Source organism: Drosophila miranda, chromosome XR, assembly GCF_003369915.1.
Source record: "Drosophila miranda strain MSH22 chromosome XR, D.miranda_PacBio2.1, whole genome shotgun sequence".
NCBI classification, from domain to species: Eukaryota; Metazoa; Arthropoda; class Insecta; order Diptera; family Drosophilidae; genus Drosophila; species Drosophila miranda.
The window spans coordinates 16,474,311-16,494,287 of record NC_046674.1 but is presented as its reverse complement, the minus strand read 5'-3'; the positions used below and the strand labels follow the sequence as shown (position 1 = coordinate 16,494,287).

At 43.6% G+C, this 19,977-nt stretch overlaps 1 long non-coding RNA gene across 3 annotated transcripts in view; it reads left to right on the top strand.

Annotated features, from left to right (window-relative positions):
- Window positions 1-669: 669 nt before the first annotated feature.
- Window positions 670-19,977, top strand: part of LOC108152818 — a 46,591-nt gene continuing 27,283 nt past the window's right edge. The window contains exon 1 of one of the 3 annotated variants that reach the window (XR_004471408.1): window positions 670-1,356. This is a non-coding gene — a long non-coding RNA (uncharacterized LOC108152818). Of the gene's footprint in view, window positions 1,357-4,922; window positions 6,425-19,977 lie in introns of those variants that run through there. The other 2 variants (XR_004471410.1, XR_004471409.1) reach the window with 2 other exon arrangements.

The window sequence follows — 19,977 nt, the reverse complement described above, 5'->3', positions numbered from 1 at the left end:
TCTCTTGATTTTTTTGCGCCTCGCGATTTGCGCACATAAATTGTATATAGGCTGGAGGAGGGGTAGGGGCTGTGCCTCTTGGCATAGGGGTAGACGGTTGTGCCTCTAAGCGCGAAGGGGGTGGGGGAGTCTATCTGGTGTGAGGGTGGTTTTCCCTGTTGTTGCTAGGTGTATCTCTCCTTTTTTTTCCACTCTGCGGTTTGCGTGGAGGATTTGCTCAATTTTCGACTCCATTTCGAAATTACAACAGAGAAAACTCCAAAAAGCATTTCCCCGCTTTAGGGAGAAAAAAAAACCCGCGCTTCATTAGAAAAAATTGCAGTCGCTGTTGGCGCTGGCTTCGCTGTCGCTGCTCCGCTGCCCCGCTGCCCCGCTGCTCCGCTGCTGCGGTTGATGCTGCTGGCTGCTGGCTGCTCCATTTTTATTTTCAACTCCCGTTAATTTGCATATGTATGTCTGAGGGGGTGGGTATGTGTGCGTTTGTGTGTGCCACTGCCATGGCCAATGCCACCCCCTTTTCTGTGTGTGTGGCACGGTCCATCTCTGGCCAGGACAAAGGACAAGGGAGGAGAGGGACCACTGGCAGTGGCAGGACCAGTGCCAGTGCCAGTGCCAGCGCCAGGCTCCGTGGTTCATCCTGTCAGCCGGCCTTGTGCAGTATCACGCCAGCAGCCGCTGTTGCCAGAACCCAAGCTCCCAGCTCCCAGCTCCCAGCAGTTGCCCACAAAATAAATCTTAGTCATCGGCAGACTGGCCCAGCCAGTGGATCAGATCTGAGTTCTGTTTCTGTTTCTGTTTCTGTTTGGTTCTGTTCAGTCTGTTGTCTGTTCTGTTGTGGTTCCCAGGTCCAGTTCTCGTCGTCGGTTCCCGGTTGTCCAGTCAGAGGTGGAACGACGACGACGACGACGACGACTTTGCAACTTGAAATTGATTTATGGCGCAAATTTTATTGTCTGCCTGTGGACTGGAACTGGGGACTGCAGCTCCGACTGGCGACTGGCGACTGGCCACTGGGGACTGTGGACTGCGGACTGTGTGCTGTGTCTGAGAGAGCAAGAGCGAGAGAGAGAGAGAGAGATCCAACTTGTTAGCTGCTAACTGTAAACAGTCCAAAGTGCCTCTGTGTTGGTTGTTGTTGTTTTTTTTTTAACGTGTGTCATGAAGTTTTCCACTTTTCCACTCTTGTGTGTGGAAGTGGCATTTTTTTTGTAGTTATATCGTTATAAATATACGTTAAAAACACACAATATAAATATCAAAACCAACAACGGAAACAACTTTCTCTTTGGACCACGAACAAAAAAACACCCAACTAAATAAATAATAAACTGGACAAATTTCGAGATGCTTCAACAAGTAAGTTCTGCTCTTTTCATATTTAAACGCACTGCAAATAATAGATGTACGGAAATGTATGGTTTTTGAGTATTTAAAACCCGCTTTACCGAGGGCCAGGTGTTCAAACAGCCCGAATATCATACAATTTTGAAAATTGCTATCAAAAAAGTCCTAGTACTAGATTTAAGTATTTTTTTAAAATTACTGCACGCCTAGAAAAGGTTTTAAAATTATTTAGAATATTAATTAAATTCAATTAATTATTTAATTTACAATAAATAAATATTTGAATATTCCTTTAAGACTTTTATGATTCATGGCTTCCATGATTTTCCATAAAACAGTTTTAGATCAACCAAAAACATTTTCCACTATTTAAAATTAAATTAAATAATTAAAATGAAATAAATAAATATTTGAATATTCCTATAAGACTTTTATGAACCCAAAAAATTACAAATTTTTTTTCAAAAACTCAATCCATTATTTAAAATATTAATTGAATTATATTAAATAAATAAATATTTCAATATTCCCTTAAAACTTTTATGAACCCAAAAAATTCTACAATTCATGGCTTCCAACCATTTTTAAAACTGAAATAATTATTTAAAATATTAATTTAATGAAATTAAATAATTAATACTAAATAAATAAATATTTCAATATTCCCTTAAGACTTTCATTAACCTAAACAATTCTAAAATTCATGGCTTCCATCCATTTCCAAAACTCAAATCATTATTTAAAATTTAAATTAAATTAAATTAATTAATTAATATTTAACAAATAAATATCTGAATATTCCCTTAAGACTTTTATGAACCCAAAAAAATTATACAATTCATGGCTTGAATCCATTTGCAAATTTCAATCCATTTTCTAATTTAAAATTTCAAGTAAATTAAATTAATTAATTAATATTAAACAAATAAATATTTCAATATTCCCTTAAGACTTTTATGAGCCCAACAAAATTCCACAATTCATGGCTTCCATCCATAGACGTCCATAAAATAGTCATAGACCCCACAGAAACTCCAGCCATCCGCCCACCCCCTCTGTCTCTCCACAAGAACAAATATCTCTTGATTGTTTTTTGTGCTTTTTTTTGTTATGATCTGATTTAATTAATAATCGTAATTAAATTTATTCGTCTGCCGTAAGCGTGTGGGGGTGCAATTATAATAATTCCATATAGATACTCGATCGAATGGGCCATTAAAAAAAAACTGATTTCCAGTAGCGTAAAAAGTGTATTTCCATTCAAGTTGAAGTTGAATTCACTTGTGTTCTTTATGAAATCTATATGGCACTGGACGACGGCTCCTGAATGCTGCTTAATTGAATCATAACGTTAAGAGCTCATAAAATAAATATATAATTTTGTAATTAATGTGGGGCGGTGTGTGTGTGCATATACACATACATATATATCGGTTTACGCATTTGCAAATTATTTTATTTGATTCTTTTTTTATCGCACAGCAAAACGTTCCGACAATCTCTTGCACCTGTCTCATATATTTACAAAAATAAATCAGTGGCATTTTTAACGCTTCCACTAACTGAAATAACAGTAAATGCAAGGCCCCCACGCCACACCGCCGCACCGCCTCTCTCACGAATATTGAATTAAAATTTCCCTCTGGCAGTGCTTCAATATTGATATTTCATCAGAGATGTGTGTGGGGAGAGGCGGGGCACACACACACACACACACATACATCTGTGTATCTGTGTATCTGGCAGGGCTGTTGGTAAAGCGCATTATGGTTTTAAGCTGGCAGACGCTTATCAAGGACCACTTAAACAACCGCCGACCCACTGAGAGAATTCCGCATTCACATCATCAACAGAGACAGAGACAGAGAGAAAGAGACCTCCTTTCCGCATCCCCATCCTCCCCAACTCCTCCTCCTCCTTCTCAGTCATTGTCAGTGGAGATCTACGTGCGGTTGTGGTGCCTTGTGGCTGTGGCTGCGGCTGTGGCTGTGGCAGACAGCGAGGACTGGAGTGCAGATTGGCAGCTTCGACACGACACGCTGTTGATTCTGGAAACTGGACTGACGGCCCCTCCCCCTACCCCCTCCACTCCTCGGGCAAATGAAATGTTTCATCATTAAAACACAACCGACCAAAAAAAAAAAGAAAGAAGAAAAAAACAGAGAGAAAACCAGGCAAATAACTGAGGGAATGAAATGTTCATTTCGTGTATAAACAACAAGTGAAATGCGTTGCAGGCGGTGCACGAGTACGAGTATATTTATGGTGCTGCAGGGAGGTTGTATCTTCTTCAAGGATAGCACCAAAGCCTCTCTCCTACCTCCTTGCCTTGGCTCCTTTTTTGGGCTTTAACGCCCACCTCCTCGCTGTGCTCCAGACAATCCTTTCAGTTCGGACATCGCTTCATCAGCAAATTTTCATCCTTTTTGGTCCTTTAGTCCTTTGGTGCTTGCTTTGTGCTCCGTCTTTTGCTTTTAATTTTCAGCTGATTTTTTGATTAATGCTTAAACGTTTGCCTCGTCCTTTCTGCCATGCTCCTTTTATGCAAATCTTCAGCACTTTAATTAGAAAAAGAGAAAATACTTCCCCCTACCCCTCCCCCTCCATGGGCATGCCGTTCATTTCCAAGTTTTCCTCATTATGCCCGAGCACTTTTTTTTTGTGTCGTTTTTGTGTTTGTCATTTATAAATTGGAAAAGTTTTCTTAAGCAAATTATGCCCAGTATTTCCGCCCGTCCCACCCCCACCCCCACTCCTGCCCCTGCCCCTGCCGCTGAAAAAACCCTTTTTACAGCTTCCTCTTGTCCAACTGCTGGCTGAGAACTTACCCTTATGGCTTGGCTGATGATAGTCCTGGCCGAAAAGGGGGAAACAAAAAACTTAAGCAGCATTTTGTCTTTGTCTCTGTCTGTCTTTCTGTCTGTCTGTGCGGTGGGGTCCGCTCCCCACCGGCCGCTGTGCTAGGGGGAAAGACGAGGACGTACCCTTTCGGCCATTTCCTTTGCAGATACAGATTTGTTTTTCAAGATCTCAGCATTGAGGTAGGACCAAAGCCAAAGGGTTCTCAAGGTCCGCGCTGTCGTTCCAGCCAAAGAACCGAAATGGTGACGACTTTTGCATCCGCCTTTACCTCTGCCTCTGCCGCTGCCGTGGACTGGGGCCTGGTTTGGTGCATTCAACTTTATGTGTCTTTGATTTATTGCTGCTGCCTGCCCCTGGCTTCCTTTCGTATCTGGGGAATCTCTGAATCCGAATCCGAATCTGAATCTGAATGAAAGCGAAACAATGACGAGCCCTTGCCCCCGTCTACTTTCCTGTGCCTGCCCCTGCCCCTGCCTTTGCCCCTGCCCCTGCCTCGGCTTCTTATCCTGTTGTTATCGGTTGACCCTGTGTGTGGATATATAGGTCTATAGGCTACGCTACTGGCTGCCTTCTGGCAGCAGGAGGGCCCCTTGGCACTTTCGGTTTTTGCCGGCAACCGCTGAGAGAGTTCCTTCTGTGATTCTCTGATTCTCTGATTGCTGCTTTACCCTTTTTTTTTCTTTCTTTCTTTCTTCTTCAGCTTCTTATGATGTAATAAATATGCTGCCAGCAGCAGCAGCAGCAGCCCTTACCCTTCCTCGCTGTATCTTGTATCTGTGGTATCTGCATCTGTCTGTCTCTGCCACTTGCCCCCTTCTGTTGTGGAACATGTGTCTCTAAATTGCCCCTAGAGTTGAGTGGGAAAAATCTGTTGATTGGCGCGGAGGCGGGGGGTGGGGGGAAATCGTAATGAAAACCGTACGATAGGATATTCTGTGGTCAGCTGTTAGATTATGTCATAAAGATAAGGGGGAATCGAACAAGTGTTGCCGTGTGAGCCTTGCGATTAGAGGGCGTGACCTTTTGCCTTGTTAGAGCCGCAATCCCTTCCGGGCATCCCGTTCTTACCTGCCGCTGCTGGCCCACGATCTTCAGGTGTTTTTCCAAGCTGATTGACAATCACTTTTGATGGCAGCGGCAGCGGCAGCACACAAATTGTTGCATATTCCCATACCCACACCCACACGAAACAATTGTGGGAAAGCCACACGATTTGCACTCGAACGGGGGGAGGGGGGAGGGGAAAAAACTCACTCAAAAGATGGCTCGGTTCGGCTCGGCTCGGTTTCCCCGCCATTGTGCCCCTCCGTTGCTGTTTTTGCATGTTCTGTCATGCGCAAAAACTTGAGTGGGGCAAAATGTCACGTTCGATCACCTCCAAGCCCCCCCCCCCCCCATATGCCCGTGTGTGGTGGCACGTAGGCGCATCCAAAAGGAAATGTCAGTCAGGGGACAAGCCCACTGCAGACCGTTCTAGGGCCTGCCTGGAAATCCTTGGCCAAAACACGTGCACACACACACACACACACACAGCGGCGTAGGTGTGGTGGGTTTTCTTCAGTGGTGGGCTACAAAGCCACAAAAAGCACACACCACACCACACCGCAGCGCAGCGCAGCGCAGCAACATGTTGACTGCAACAGCAGCTGCTTGGCTCGGCACAAAAATTGCACACCAGAAAAAGAGAGAGGGCGAACCCCAGAGAGAGAGAGAGAGAGAGAGGGAGCAGCCGACTGCAAAAATACAAGGCCTACAAAGCTGCCGATGCCGCTGCTGCCGCTTTTGCCGCTTTTGCCGAGTGCCGGAGTCGAGTCGCGTCGCGGCGCGTCGAGTCGAGTGGCTTTTTTAGCCGCTAGTTTGCCAATTGCGGCATTCGCATTTCGGCCTCTGTGCCGCACGGGTTGCCCCCACCAACAACAAAAATAAAAAACCAAACAAGAAACAGTACTTGCAACAGGAATCTCCCCCACCCCCCTCCACCCAAGAGATTCTTTGGAGAAACGCGCAAAAAAATTTAAAAAAAAACATTTTCCACTAGCGACGGCAAAAAACAGTTTTGTTTTTTTTTTTAACAAACAGTGAAGCCCACAAACAAAAAACAACAACAGATAAAAAAGAGAAGAAAATTTGCTAAATGAAAAACGATTTTCCGCCAGTGGAAAAGCTCAGTGTGTGTGTTTGTGTTTGTTCGTACTGGTGCTGCGGCATTTATTTCTGGGTGAGTTTTTAATTTTTAATTGCGGGAAAATAAGCAGGAAAATGTTAAGTTTTCCCACCAACAGAAAGCCAAGAAAATTTACCACGAAATATACAAAATATTATATGTTTTTAGGAACAGAAATTTTGTATATTTCGGTTTAAAAAATGTCTTTGTTCTTTTATATATATTTTAAGATCAAACAAAAATTTTAAACATACATTTCCTATACAATAAAATATGCTGAAAAAAGAAGAATATTTAAGTTTTAGTTTGGGGAAAATTTGTAGGCATTTCAGGGCGATATTCGGGCACAAGTTGAGGTTTTTTTTTGGGCAGAGAATTCAGTGAGACTTCGAAAAGATATTCACCTCTGAAGAAGTAGCTGTCCAAAGCCAGTTCTAGACCCCAACGATAAATATAATAAAAATAGTAATAATAATGTTAATGATAGGAGGAGCAGCAGCTGTCTCCCAAGAAGCGTTGAATGTTCTTCCGGCTGCTGCAAAACTTCATCCACACATGCGCCAGCCCTAGAGCCCAATCCCAGTCCCAGAAAAACCTGCCACATGCGAGTACTCGTACTCGTAGTCGTAGTCGGATCTACGAGGTTTACGAACTATAATCGTCAGTTTCCTTTTGGCCAAGAGCCCAAGAAGAGGTTTCCTGCACGACAACAGCAGCAGCAGCAGCAAAATTAAAGTGGACAACGGACAGGGGACAGGGGAGAAGGCGAATGGCGAACCTTTTGAGGACTGGACTCTGTCTAATATAATTTCATTTTGAAATAACTCAACTAAGCAAACGTGGCCAAGAGAAGTGGCTCATCAAGATGCCAAAAGCAAGTTAGAAAAACAAAATGTTTGCTCGCAGATCAGACAGACGGACGGACGGACGGACGGTTGGACATCAGAGCTGTCAGGGCCAGAAAAGGCAAGAAAACCAGAAATTGAAACCGAAACGAAAACCAAAACCAAAGCCAAAGCCAAACAACAGAGAAACTGCAACATGGCCCGAAAATGAAGAGGCCAAGAAGAGGAGAAGAAGGAGGAAGAGGAAGAGGAGGAGGCCGGGCAAGGGATAAGCCGGAAAGAAACACGGAACCCAAATTAATACAATAATTGAAGCCAATTTAGTGTAATTTTCTTCCAATTTCAGTTTGTTTTGTTGTATCTGTATCTGTGTCTGTATCTGTATCTGTTCCTCTTCCATGTATCTGTTTGGATTGGGGTTTTTTTTTGTTACCGTCTGTCTAGCCATTGACTCTTGGCCAACTATTATCGCATTTGTTAGCCATTTGGCAACCCTTCTCTCTCGCCCTCTAATCGCCACCATCGAAAGTCAATTTTCGCCCACACGCCTGTGCCGGCTGTAAGCCAGGTCTAGTCTAGTTTCAGCCGCTCGTTTAGGGCCACACCCGACCACCATTTGATTGGCTAATTAAATTAAAAGCCCAAGCTCTGGCCTGGTCGCTTGTCGGGTGAAAGTGACCGCAGAATCTCCCCCCCTCTGTCCCCTGTCCCCACCTGTCTGTGGATCGTTAAAACCCCACCTGGCTGGGAGTTTGGAGGCCTCTTTTTGTAAGGCCCCATGAAAATCAAGCATCAAATTTATATGCCCCGCAAGTCGTTCACGTTTTTGACGGCGATCCCTGCCTCTGGGGCGGCAGCCATAAAGTCTGACCATAAAAATAAACAAAAATATACAATTTTCTTCCTGCTAATGCATGCAAAATATTTGACAAAAAAAATTCCCAAAATAAAAAGAGAAAAACTTCATTTTTAATTAAACCTTCAACAAAATTTTCAAAGCCTTTGGCAAAAACCAAAAAAGCAGAACAAAAAATCCTCAGGCTTGCGGCAAATGTATCTGCGGCTAAAATGTTACTGATTTGGGTATAAAAATGTATCTAAAATGTGGATTTTGTGTGTGTGTGTTGTTTTTTTTGCTGCTGCTGTTTTTGTAAATTTTGTAATTTGAAAAACATCACCGCAAACTGTCAAAATGCTCTGACATTTACAAATTATTTAGCTGGCAGCATTTTCTATCTGCATCTGTGGCACCACCACATCAGCGAACGACCGTTTTGACGCTTTGCGAATGCGAATGCGAAATGGAAGCCGTCGCCGTTAATTTGCGTCAACGGGCTAATAAAGTTTTTGGCATATTCGTGCAGGTTTTAGCCCTCTCTCTGTCTCTCTTTTTTGGCATTTGCAACGTATCTGTAGCATGTGGCTGTATCTGAATCTGGCAATGCCAATTTGGCCCATGCAAATCATATGAGACATAGCGAAAAGATACACGAAAGTAACCGAGGCTGACATTTCAATAGCCACAACAAGCAACGAACTTCCGTTCCGTTCGAGTATCTACGGGGCATGGCTCCGCTCCCTACAGATTTCTGCTGTTAATTGCATTTGATTGAGCACCTGAGCACCTGAGCAGCCGGCAACAAAGTATCAATGAACTCCAGAAGATGCCAAGAGAGGCGGCCGTAGAGGTATTCCCATAGCTGGGGGCTGTGCAACCGAATAAGTGAGGATCCGTTGCGCAAGGTGCAAATTCCCAGAGACCCGAGATTGCCGCAGCCAGCCAGTCCTACCTGTGCCTAGCCTCTACCCACAGCTGCCACTGCCTCGGCCACTGCCTCGGCCTCTGCCTCTGCCTTTGCCTCTGCCTTTGCCCCTCCCTTTTGACAGAAGAAGACCCTCTTTTATGGTCTCTGCCCTGCGGCTGCGTGTCTAGGAGTGGCCGCCGCCTAATAGCTGAAGAATATCGGGTCTCCGAGAGGGAGGGCTGGGTAGGGGGAAAAATGAATTATGATTTGACGGTAGGCATTTAATGGATGGCCATGGATCTCCGGCTCTTCTCTCCACACAACAGCCACAGAGCCGCAGAGCCACAGAGAGCCACAAAACAGAAATTCTTGTTTGGCGCCAACATATTGACAGCTGCTGCTCCATGCATATACTCTTTGTATCTTTGTATCTGACGAGTATCTTTTTGTGTGTGAAGTTATTCCGTTCGGACAGGTGAATGCTATTTAGTTAGAATGCCATCGGATCGTATCGTATCGGTTCGGCTGGAGCCTTTGTCTGTCGTTTGTGCCTCATCTAATTGAATTTCGAATCGCTTTGCACCACGACACCACGCCGTTGCCCATTGTCTGGCCACGGCCAGGGCCAGAGCCATTCAAGGTGAAAGGCAGCGGCCCAGGAGTCGCCGCTGCCGCCGGCGCTGCCTTTGAACAACTCAAAGGAGCGATCCTTAGAGTGTGCCTCTCGCTGTCCCCCTCTCGCTCGCTCCACCTCTCTGTCTATCAAGGTGCCATTGAAAAGCATTCAAAATTGGAGCATGACAGCCTCGTTGCAGCCTGAGCCTCGAGTTTGAGGCTTTTGATGGATTGGTGTTGCTTTTGTGGTTGACTTTTGAGGATCGCGGTTGATGGATAGTGAAAGGATAGTTAGGGGCTTGCGGTCGATGTGCGCTAGGGGAAGATGCTTTCAGCTATGGCGAGTGGTTTAGCACTTAAAAGATACTGTATCTTGTGGTGGACACACCCGCAGAATGTCTATTTTATTCTGTGGATTGTTTCTATAGTAGTTTTCAGGTGTATCTTACACTGTTTATTCAATTTTCTAGTTGTATCTTTTAGTATATATTGCGTTTCCAGTTGTATCCTTCACTCAACGACTTCTAGATGTATCTTTTACTGCATATGGCCTCTATTGCTGTATCTTCTACTCCACATTGAGCTTCCAGCTGTATCTTTCACTCTATATTCCCTTGCCAGTTGTATCTTCTACACTGCATTGCATACCCTGAATCTCTAGCTGTATCTTCTACTCCACATTGAACTTCCAGCTGTATCTTTCACTCTATATTCCCTCCCCAGTGGTATCTTCTACTCCACATTGCACACCCTGAATCTCTAGCTGTATCTTCTACTCCACATTGAACTTCCAGCTGTATCTTTCACTCTATATACCATTCCCAGTTGTATCTTCTACTCCACATTGCATACATTGAATCTCTAGCTGTATCTTCTACTCCACATTGAACTTCCAGCTGTATCTTTCACTCTATATTCCCTTCCCAGTTGTATCTTCTACTCTGCAGTGAATACTCTGAATCTCTAGCTGTATATTCTACCCTACATTGAACTTCCAGCAGTATCTTTCAGTCTTTATTCCCTTCCCAGTTGTATCTTCTACTCCACATTGCATACCCTGAATCTCTAGCTGTATCTTCTACTCCACATTGAACTTCCAGCTGTATCTTTCACTCTATATTCCCTTCCCAGTTGCATCATCTACTCTGCATTGCATACCCTGAATCTCTAGCTGTATCTTCTACTCCACATTGAACTTCCAGCTGTATCTTTCACTCTATATACCATTCCCAGTTGTATCTTCTACTCCACATTGCATACCCTGAATCTCTAGCTGTATCTTCTACTCCACATTGAACTTCCAGTTGTATCTTTCACTCTATATTCCCTTCCCAGTTGTATCTTCTACTCCACATTGTATACCCTGAATCTCTAGCTGTATCTTCTACTCCACATTGAGCTTCCAGCTGTATCTTTCACTCTATATTCCCTTCCCAGTTGTATCTTCTACTCCACATTGCATACCCTGAATCTCTAGCTGAATCTTCTACTCCACATTGAACTTCCATCTGTATCTTTCACTCTATATTCCCTTCCCAGTTGTATCTTCTACTCCACATTGCATACATTGAATCTCTAGCTGTATCTTCTACTCCACATTGAACTTCCAGCTGTATCTTTCACTCTATATTCCCTTCCCAGTTGCATCATCTACTCTGCATTGCATACCCTGAATCTCTAGCTGTATCTTCTACTCCACATTGAACTTCCAGCTGTATCTTTCACTCTATATACCATTCCCAGTTGTATCTTCTACTCCACATTGCATACCCTGAATCTCTAGCTGTATCTTCTACTCCACATTGAACTTCCAGTTGTATCTTTCACTCTATATTCCCTTCCCAGTTGTATCTTCTACTCCACATTGTATACCCTGAATCTCTAGCTGTATCTTCTACTCCACATTGAGCTTCCAGCTGTATCTTTCACTCTATATTCCCTTCCCAGTTGTATCTTCTACTCCACATTGCATACCCTGAATCTCTAGCTGAATCTTCTACTCCACATTGAACTTCCATCTGTATCTTTCACTCTATATTCCCTTCCCAGTTGTATCTTCTACTCTGCAGTGAATACTCTGAATCTCTAGCTGTATATTCTACCCTACATTGAACTTCCAGCAGTATCTTTCAGTCTTTATTCCCTTCCCAGTTGTATCTTCTACTCCACATTGCATACCCTGAATCTCTAGCTGTATCTTCTACTCCACATTGAACTTCCAGCTGTATCTTTAACTCTATATTCCCTTCCCGGTTGTGTCTTCTACTCTGCATTGCATACATTGAAGCTCTAGCTGTATCTTCTACTACACATTGAACTTCCAGCTGTATCTTTCACTCTATATTCCCTTCCCAGCTGTATCTTCTACTCCACATTGCATCTCCCACTGCAGCATCTACTCTGGATTGCATCTTGCACAGCGTTGGCTGTACCCCACAGCCCAATTAGCTTGCTCACAGCGCAAAAGGCATCCTTCAGCTGGTGCCCAAGCCTTCTAGCGAGGCACTTGCCTCGACGGCCCACACAATTGACATGAAACTGTGTGTGCGCTGGGCGTTGCAGCCAAAAGCCGATTCCGCTGCACGCCCACTGGCGCACACCAATCTGCTCTGCTCTGGAGCTCTCTTGTGCGGTGGAGAGAAAACAATGCCAATGCATAAATTTCAAGAACAACAACCCAAACAGTGTTTTGGCGGAAGATGAAGAGCGCGCTGCGCGCAAGAAGCGAAAAACTCATTAGGCGCATCGCCTACGAAAACATAAATGCAATGCAATAATATCCGATGAAATTACGAGGCTAATAACATAAATTCCGAGTCGAAAAGGAGTGAGAGGGCTAACCTTTAGCCAGTCGCTTGTATCTATGAGATACGCATTGCGTAAAAGTTCATTATAATAAAGAATAAGCGGTGAACAGCGAGGCGGCCCCAAAAAGGAGTTTCGCAGGCCTACCCGGACCCGAACCCGAACCCGGGCTTATCATAAATTATGGCCTAGAAATATGCGTAGAGCCGATGTCATAAACATAAACTAAGAGAATTAATTGAGAGACAGAGAGAGAGGGAGAGAGAGGGCGAGAGAGGGAGAGAGTAGAGGAGATACACTGATAGAACGGCTCATAAAGCCTACAAATTATGCGTTTTTAAGTCCCATATATGTTGCACCTGCACGGACCACATCTACGGCCTAGTCTTTTTCGGTATTAGAGCAGCATTTGGCCAAGACAAAACTACCTGAACCAGATAGAGATGGAGATGGAGATGGAGTGGAGTGGAAGATAGAGAAAAGTAGGCCGCCTTAAAAACCTAATTGAGTTTTGAGAGTCGTTACACTTCATCGCAATCGCAATGGGAGTAAATTAAACTGTCATTAGTTTTACCCTTTGGCACTTTTGTCGCCGTCATCGTGAATGGCCATCCACAGCCGAATAAAAATACCAATACCAATACCAATCGCAATCGCAATCCCCAACCCAAGTTCCCTTTCGGGCCAACAAAAAAACAGTTGTTGAGGAGTGCTAGAGGAACCTGTGAAGTGGCGCGTTTGTTTCTTTTTCTGCGTACTTCTACGACTGTCTGTCTGACTTCTCTGCAGAGCCCGTAATAATTTTGTAGGTTTTACGAGTGCCGCCAAGACAATTAGGCATTTGTTATGTGTGCCTCTTTTTTTTCTGTGCCTCTTTCTGTTGTGGGCATTTTGTTTAGCGGCTTTTGACGCTTTGATGTGCGCAACTGAACAGAAAAGACAACAACAACAACAACAACAGATATACCCGTAAGATCGCGCGCGCCCGCAACGAATCTAACGCCTTTTCAAACGCGGTTCTCCATCGCTTTGTAACTTCTGCTGTTGCTGTTGCTGTGTGTGCCCCACAGATTGAAGATTTATTTTTCCATTATGGCATAGCTCTCTGGCATCGTTGTGGGTGTCGGATGCCCTCATACAAGCCATTGGGCCATGACGGGGCCACAAAGCAACAGAGCAAACAAAAACTTTTTGATGGGGGGGCAACGGGCTGGCTTTGCAGCGGTTTTAACAGCGCGCGCGGTTTTTGACTTCAGTTCAGGAAGGAATGAATGGGAATGGAAATGGAATTGGGAATGGGCCATACAAAGTATTGGTCAGATCATAGACTCGCATTTGAGCTTACATAACGCGATTGTGCTGCAATCCGCACTCTACAAAAGCGGTTTTAACAGCTGCCATTTAAGCGGTTTTAGCATCGCCTTAAACATTGTTTTTAAGCCGTTTTAGCAGCGTGCATAAAAAAGAGAAAAATGTTTGAGCAGTTGAATAAAAAACGAATAAAGAACGTGTGGGTTGATAAGTCAATTACAGGTCTAACCTTGAAGAAACTCTCGAGCGACTATTGCCGCCAGCCAAACCACATTTGGAGCGGCTTTGGCCGCGCGCCTGGGCAAATTTCAAGCGATTTCAACAGCCTGGTAGCAAATTTGAAGCGATTTTAACAGTTTGGAAACAGAGTTGAAGCGATTTTAACTGCTTGGCAACAGATTTGAAGCGATTTTAACAGCCTGGTAGCAAATTTGAAGCGATTTCCACAGCCTGGTAGCAAACTTGAAGCGATTTCCAACCAAGTTGAATCACTTTGAGGCGACTTAAACCGCCTCGAACTAAATTATGCGAAAGCCCTCATTTTAAAATTTAAATATATGAAATTCAAATCAAATTTATGTCCAAAAATGAGTTATTTGTTGCACTTACCATTGAGATATATTTTAAAGCATTTTCTGAAAGAAAAATACAATTTTTTTTTATTTTTAAAGAAATTTGTATATTTTTTTAAATAAGTTATATGTTATATTAAATGGTAATCATAAACGACAAGTCATTAAATGAAGGAATAGATCGATCCCCAACGAAGAATACTCGTACCAAACCGATTTAAGGCTATACAAAATAGAGAGAGAGAAAAAAAAAACTCTACAACAAGTTGTTGAGATCCGCAGTGTTTTCTATGGTTTATACTCTTGACTTTTGTTGCTAATGATTCACATGCCTGATTGTTGCTATTGCTATGGCCATTGCCGTTAATGAATTGACAGTAAAGTGGCCTACACACAATTTATGGCCAAAACGAAAAACGAAACTTGTCCGCCTACAATTTTTGTTGAGTTTCCTTTCAGTTTGAGTTTTGCTGCTGCTGTTTCTATATCGTTTCGTTTCGTTTTGGTTTTGGTTTTGGTTTTTTTTTTTTCGCTTTTAATTGAAACATTTTTGACCATATTTTCTTAATGATCTGACATGACATGGCGTCTGTTTTGTGTTTTCGGTGTTTCTGGTGTTTCTGGCGTTTCTGGCGTTTCTGGCGTTTCGGTGTTCCGCTGGTTGTTGCCTCACATCGCGGCATTATAAATTCAAAAGTAATTTTCACTAATTTAAGCACAGCCAACTAGCCAAATCAGATGTGTATATAGCCGTCTATATACCGTTGATCGCTGATCGTTGATCGTTGATCGCTGATCGTTGACTCTGTGACATTTGAATTGTTGCGATCGTTTTTTTTGTATGTATATCCCCCCCATATGATTATTATAATTTGTTCATTATGTTGCTCCCCCGCCCCCGCCCCCAGCCACGGCCCCTATGCGCTGCTCTGCTGCCCCGCTTTTTCTTTCTTCTGGTTTATGGCAAACGCCAACGCCTTTGGGCCACAAAAGCTGCAAATGTTTCCCCCCTCCCCCCTCACACACACAAACACCATTATTGTTGCCTGGACTGGGGGAGGGGAGGGGGGCCGGGGCACTTGTCGTTAAAAAATGTGTTGAAAATGCTTTTTTATGACACGAAATGAGCCGCAGCCATAAAATTGAGCCAAAAGCCAAAGCCCAAGACCAAGCCATGCCACCATAATGATGTGCTGTGTCGATGCCGATGCCTTCTGGGGGCCCTCTCCACCACGGATCGTTCAGGGGGGAGAGAGAGAGATAGAGAGAGAGGGGGGGTTCTTCTGTAGCTTTCGAGGAAGGGCAGCCCTTTTCCAGGAAGTTCTGGGAGCCTTTCAGCCATGGGGAGTATCTTTTTACAATAGATATAACCATTGAGTGATCAGACACCTGCTCTGTCTCCTCCTCGACTAGAGAACCCTTCATTTCCCAGCCTCCCATTCGCCATTCTCCCCCCCCCCCCCCTTTGGTGGATCAGCTTTATATAATACCCCACTAATTGAGCTGATTTATGCAGCGACTGCTTCTGGCGTTTGCTGTGGCTTTTTGGAGTGCCTTTTTGATTCATTTGAATTTTTTCTAAAAAAAAAAATTTTGTGTGCGGCATTCAATTTCAGATTTTTTTTTTCCAATATGTATCCGAGTATCTGTATCTGTGGTTGCTAATTTCGTTTGGCTGGGGCTGTCGCTGTGTCCACACTTGTGCTATTATTTATTTATGTATGCGGGGGGGAGCGGGGAGCGGGGAGGTAGCAAGGGTGGGAGGGGAGCAGGAACAGATTGCGGAGGCCATGATTTATGCCTGGCACATTTTATGGCCATTTTGTTGGTAATTTATTAACAAGCTTGTTAACAACAGTCGGCGCATCGGCTGTGTATGCAGATAGCAGCCAAAAAATTCAAGACGATGCCCCAGCCAACCCCTTCCCCCCTCCTACTGCCCCTTTCGTAGAGGTTAAAGGCCAAAACGGCAGCCCAGACAGACCTGGTGGACAGCAGGTGGCTTTAACGACCGCTATCATGACCATGATGATGATCATGTTGATGATGATGATGTTGGTCAAAAACTGTTGGCCAAAGTCATGTCCATATTTATAGAAAGTTGTGCCACACACACACAAGAAACTTTTAAAGGAAAAACTTTGACATGCAGGCAATCCCTCACTCCTACTCCGCCCTGGCCATAGAGATCCATGGATATCCACTCGTGTGTACCTCTTAGCCATCGCCAAACATGATTTTCTGTTTGCCAAAGCGCGTGGCAGTAGCCAAAGTGGTCAAGTGGTTGGACCGCTGCCTAGCTGTTGCTCAAATATTCTAAATATTTGCTAAATAATAGAGAAGACTCCGGCGTAAACATGGGCAAAACGGGGGGAGTGGGGAGTTGCCCCAAAAGCTAATGGCAGTGGCTTTGCTTTTGTCCCCCCACAGGCCCCCCCCCCCACACTATTTGCGCTGTAAAGTGTACCCAAGTGACGGACAGAAAGCAAACATATCCACACACATACGATACGAGTAGGGATATGGATGGGTGTATCTATAGGCATTGGGCGTCCCCCACTTGACGGAGGGCCGCGGCCTGGCTTTGAAAGGCACTGCCAGCCCGAAGAGTTTCTTCAGCATTTAGATGCATTTGAAAAGGGTAGATATTTCCATCTGGGAGCTCTGGCTCTGACTCTCTGGCCAAGTTGTCAACTTAATTTACAGCTAACATGTGAGCTACAAGTTCGCGGCGATTGAGCAGGCGATAAAAAGTATTAATTTCATAGAGCGATGGCGTTTGCGAATGCGAATGCGAATGCAATTAACATAAACTGTAGACAGTGAGCGCTGAACAGATCGTGGATCGGATCGTGTGGCCATATAGAAAATGCTTATAAATATGCAAAACAGTATCGATTACAGAAAAACTCTTTCGAATGCGATTGCTGAGATACATATCTCGCAGATCTATCCATCGAGTAATTCCATTTATTCTTTGATCGATCGCAACAGATCGCTCTGCAACCTGTTGTCTCTGTCTCTCCCTCTCTCTCTCGACTGATTAGCATAATTGGTAATGAGTTTGTTTTTTTTCTGTTGCTGAAATGCCACTAAGGCCATAAAAACCAAAAGCCTGTTAACGGCCAAGTGCATATGGGACTGGTCTCTGGTCTCTGATTATGACTGTGGCGAATCGATTATTTTTTATGATTTTTATGGCCATTACTGATCGTTCGGGAAGTTAAGATCACCCCGAAAATAAATTCCTTTAATTGTATTAAAATTTTCGAATTAATTTCGCTTTTGAGCGAGGCACAAAAGTTCAATAAATAATAATGGTTTTTCGAAACCAGTTCGAAAGCGAACAAGTGCCAAACAGAAGAAGGCGGTTGGCCTGGACCCGGGGAATACCCTAGAAAGGGACTACAAAATTCATTTTTTTTTTTAAATTGTTCGAGAAAATTCGAAACGGAAGGCATTTTTCCTCATAAATTGTCATAAAAAAAGTATTCCTAGGGAGTAAAAAAAACAAAACTACTGCCTTAATTGATAGAAATAATTATTAAATCAATTTTAAAAAAGATATTCGAGAAAATTCGAAACAGAAGCAATTTTTTCTATTTAAATTGCTTTAAAAAAATTTATGCCTAGGGTGTAAAAAAAATAAATACTGATCTAATTGATAAAAACAATTATTAAATTTAATTTAATAAATTTAAAATTTTTAAAAGTTGTTCGAGAAAATTCAAAACAGAAGCCATTTATAGAATACTGCCCCAATTGATCAAAATAATTATTAAATTTAGTTTTAGAAATTAATTTTTAAAAAGTTTTTTTCAAAATTCGAAACAGAAGGCCTTTTTTTACTTAAATAATTATAAAAAAAAAGTCCCTAGTAAGTAAAAAAATAAATACATGCAAAATACAAATTGATAGAAATAATTATTAAATTTAATTTTATAAAATTAATTTTTAAAAAGTTTTTATCAAAATTCGAAACAGAAGGCATTTTTCTTCATAAATTGTCATAAAAAAAGGTATCCCTAGGGTGTTTAAAAAAAGGTACTGCCTCAATTGATAGAAATAATTATGAAATATGTTTAAAATGTGGCAACGATTGAGATCCGAGGCTATTGGGCTGAAAGCCAGGTGTTCAAATAGCCAAACGATATGTTTTGGCCATCAAAATGATTCGATTGCAATCCCATGGCCTCCGCACTTCCGCTTTCTTCCTCCCTGAAGAATCCTGAAGATATATGCAGGCTTTATGCCTCCTTCGGACCGCTGCATACCCCTGGGAGCATTTTTGGTACTGGGTATGACCCACAGCCCGAAAAGAGCGTAAAGAGAGGGAAGGAAAAAGAACAATCGGTGTACAATTTTCAATAAATCGTGATAGTTCAATAAAAGTAAATTAAATGTGTGTTCTCGGACGACGGACGTTGTGTCTCAATTTTCGGGGCACTGAACGTGGTCGCGATCCCCTTGATGAGGTGCCGCTACAGACATGCCCCCAGGACGGATACGCGGAAGCTGCCACTTCTGCCACACAAGCAACAAGAGAACACAACTTTCTACCTTTTTCTGTGCTGTGCTCTGGCCCTCCAGGCCAAAAAAAAAAAACGAAATACAAGAATTTCCAACTGGTTTTTTGGTTTTTTCGGACAGCCGCCAGACCCTTGGCCGGCTTTTGGCCGCCGCACCTTGGGGCGCAAATGAAATGCAAATGTTGTACGGGGGCTTATCAGGGAATCTATTGACTGAAAATTTGCCACAGATAAGAGGCAGAGGCAAAGGCCGGCAAAGGCCAGCAAAGGGGCCTATTAAGCCATAAAACGCATGCAAATGAAGGCGTTGAAATGCACAAAACGATGGCCCGGCCGAAAGGAAGAGAGAGAGAGCCACTCGGTCGGGGGCCGGGCTGGTCACTCACTTAGCCAGAAGTTAAAGGGCGCAAAAACTAACGCGCTTTCAGATACAGATAAAAGGACGGGCCGGGCCAGCAGCTGTCTGTTTTGGTCCGACTTTAGACCCGGGGGTAGCTTCAACAAGGCTAACGGCTGGACGGGCAATTAATTATGCCCGAAAAGTCTCTCCATCCCTCTCGCTCGCTCCACTCTCTATTTGTTTGACTCTTTCCCCAACCCCCCTCCGGTTGCCTGTCGTCTGTCATTTTGGGTCCGGGGCATATGTTTATTTGCTTAATTTACTTAATGACACACACACAGACACATCCAGTGGGGAGGAGGTGGAGGAGGAGGCACGAGCACAGAAGTCTTTTCGTGTGAGGTCATCCAAGGCGTCCATCCGTCCGTCTGTCCATCCGTCTGTCCGTCTGTATGTTTGTCTAATAAATAACATTATTAATTACCAGTGCAATTAACCATAAGTACGAGATCCAGGCCAGGCCAGGCCATGCCAGGCCAGGCCAGGCCTTCGCCGATGCACCCTCTCGACGGAGATACAGATACGCACACGCGAACGCACACAAGTGCACTGTGATACTTGAATGACCCAAATTCTGGCGTTCATTGAGTGATATATGGCATGCATTAATCATAGTTTATGTTTATTAGTCTGTTTATGCAAATGGTCCGCGGCGACAAGTCGCTGGAAACCGATCCCCAAAAACAGAAAGAACATAATACGATTTTATGTTTATGTTTAGTTCCATTTGGAGGATCATCTGGTGTCGAAGGCGTGGCAAATGGTTATCCATCCTAGGGCCAAAG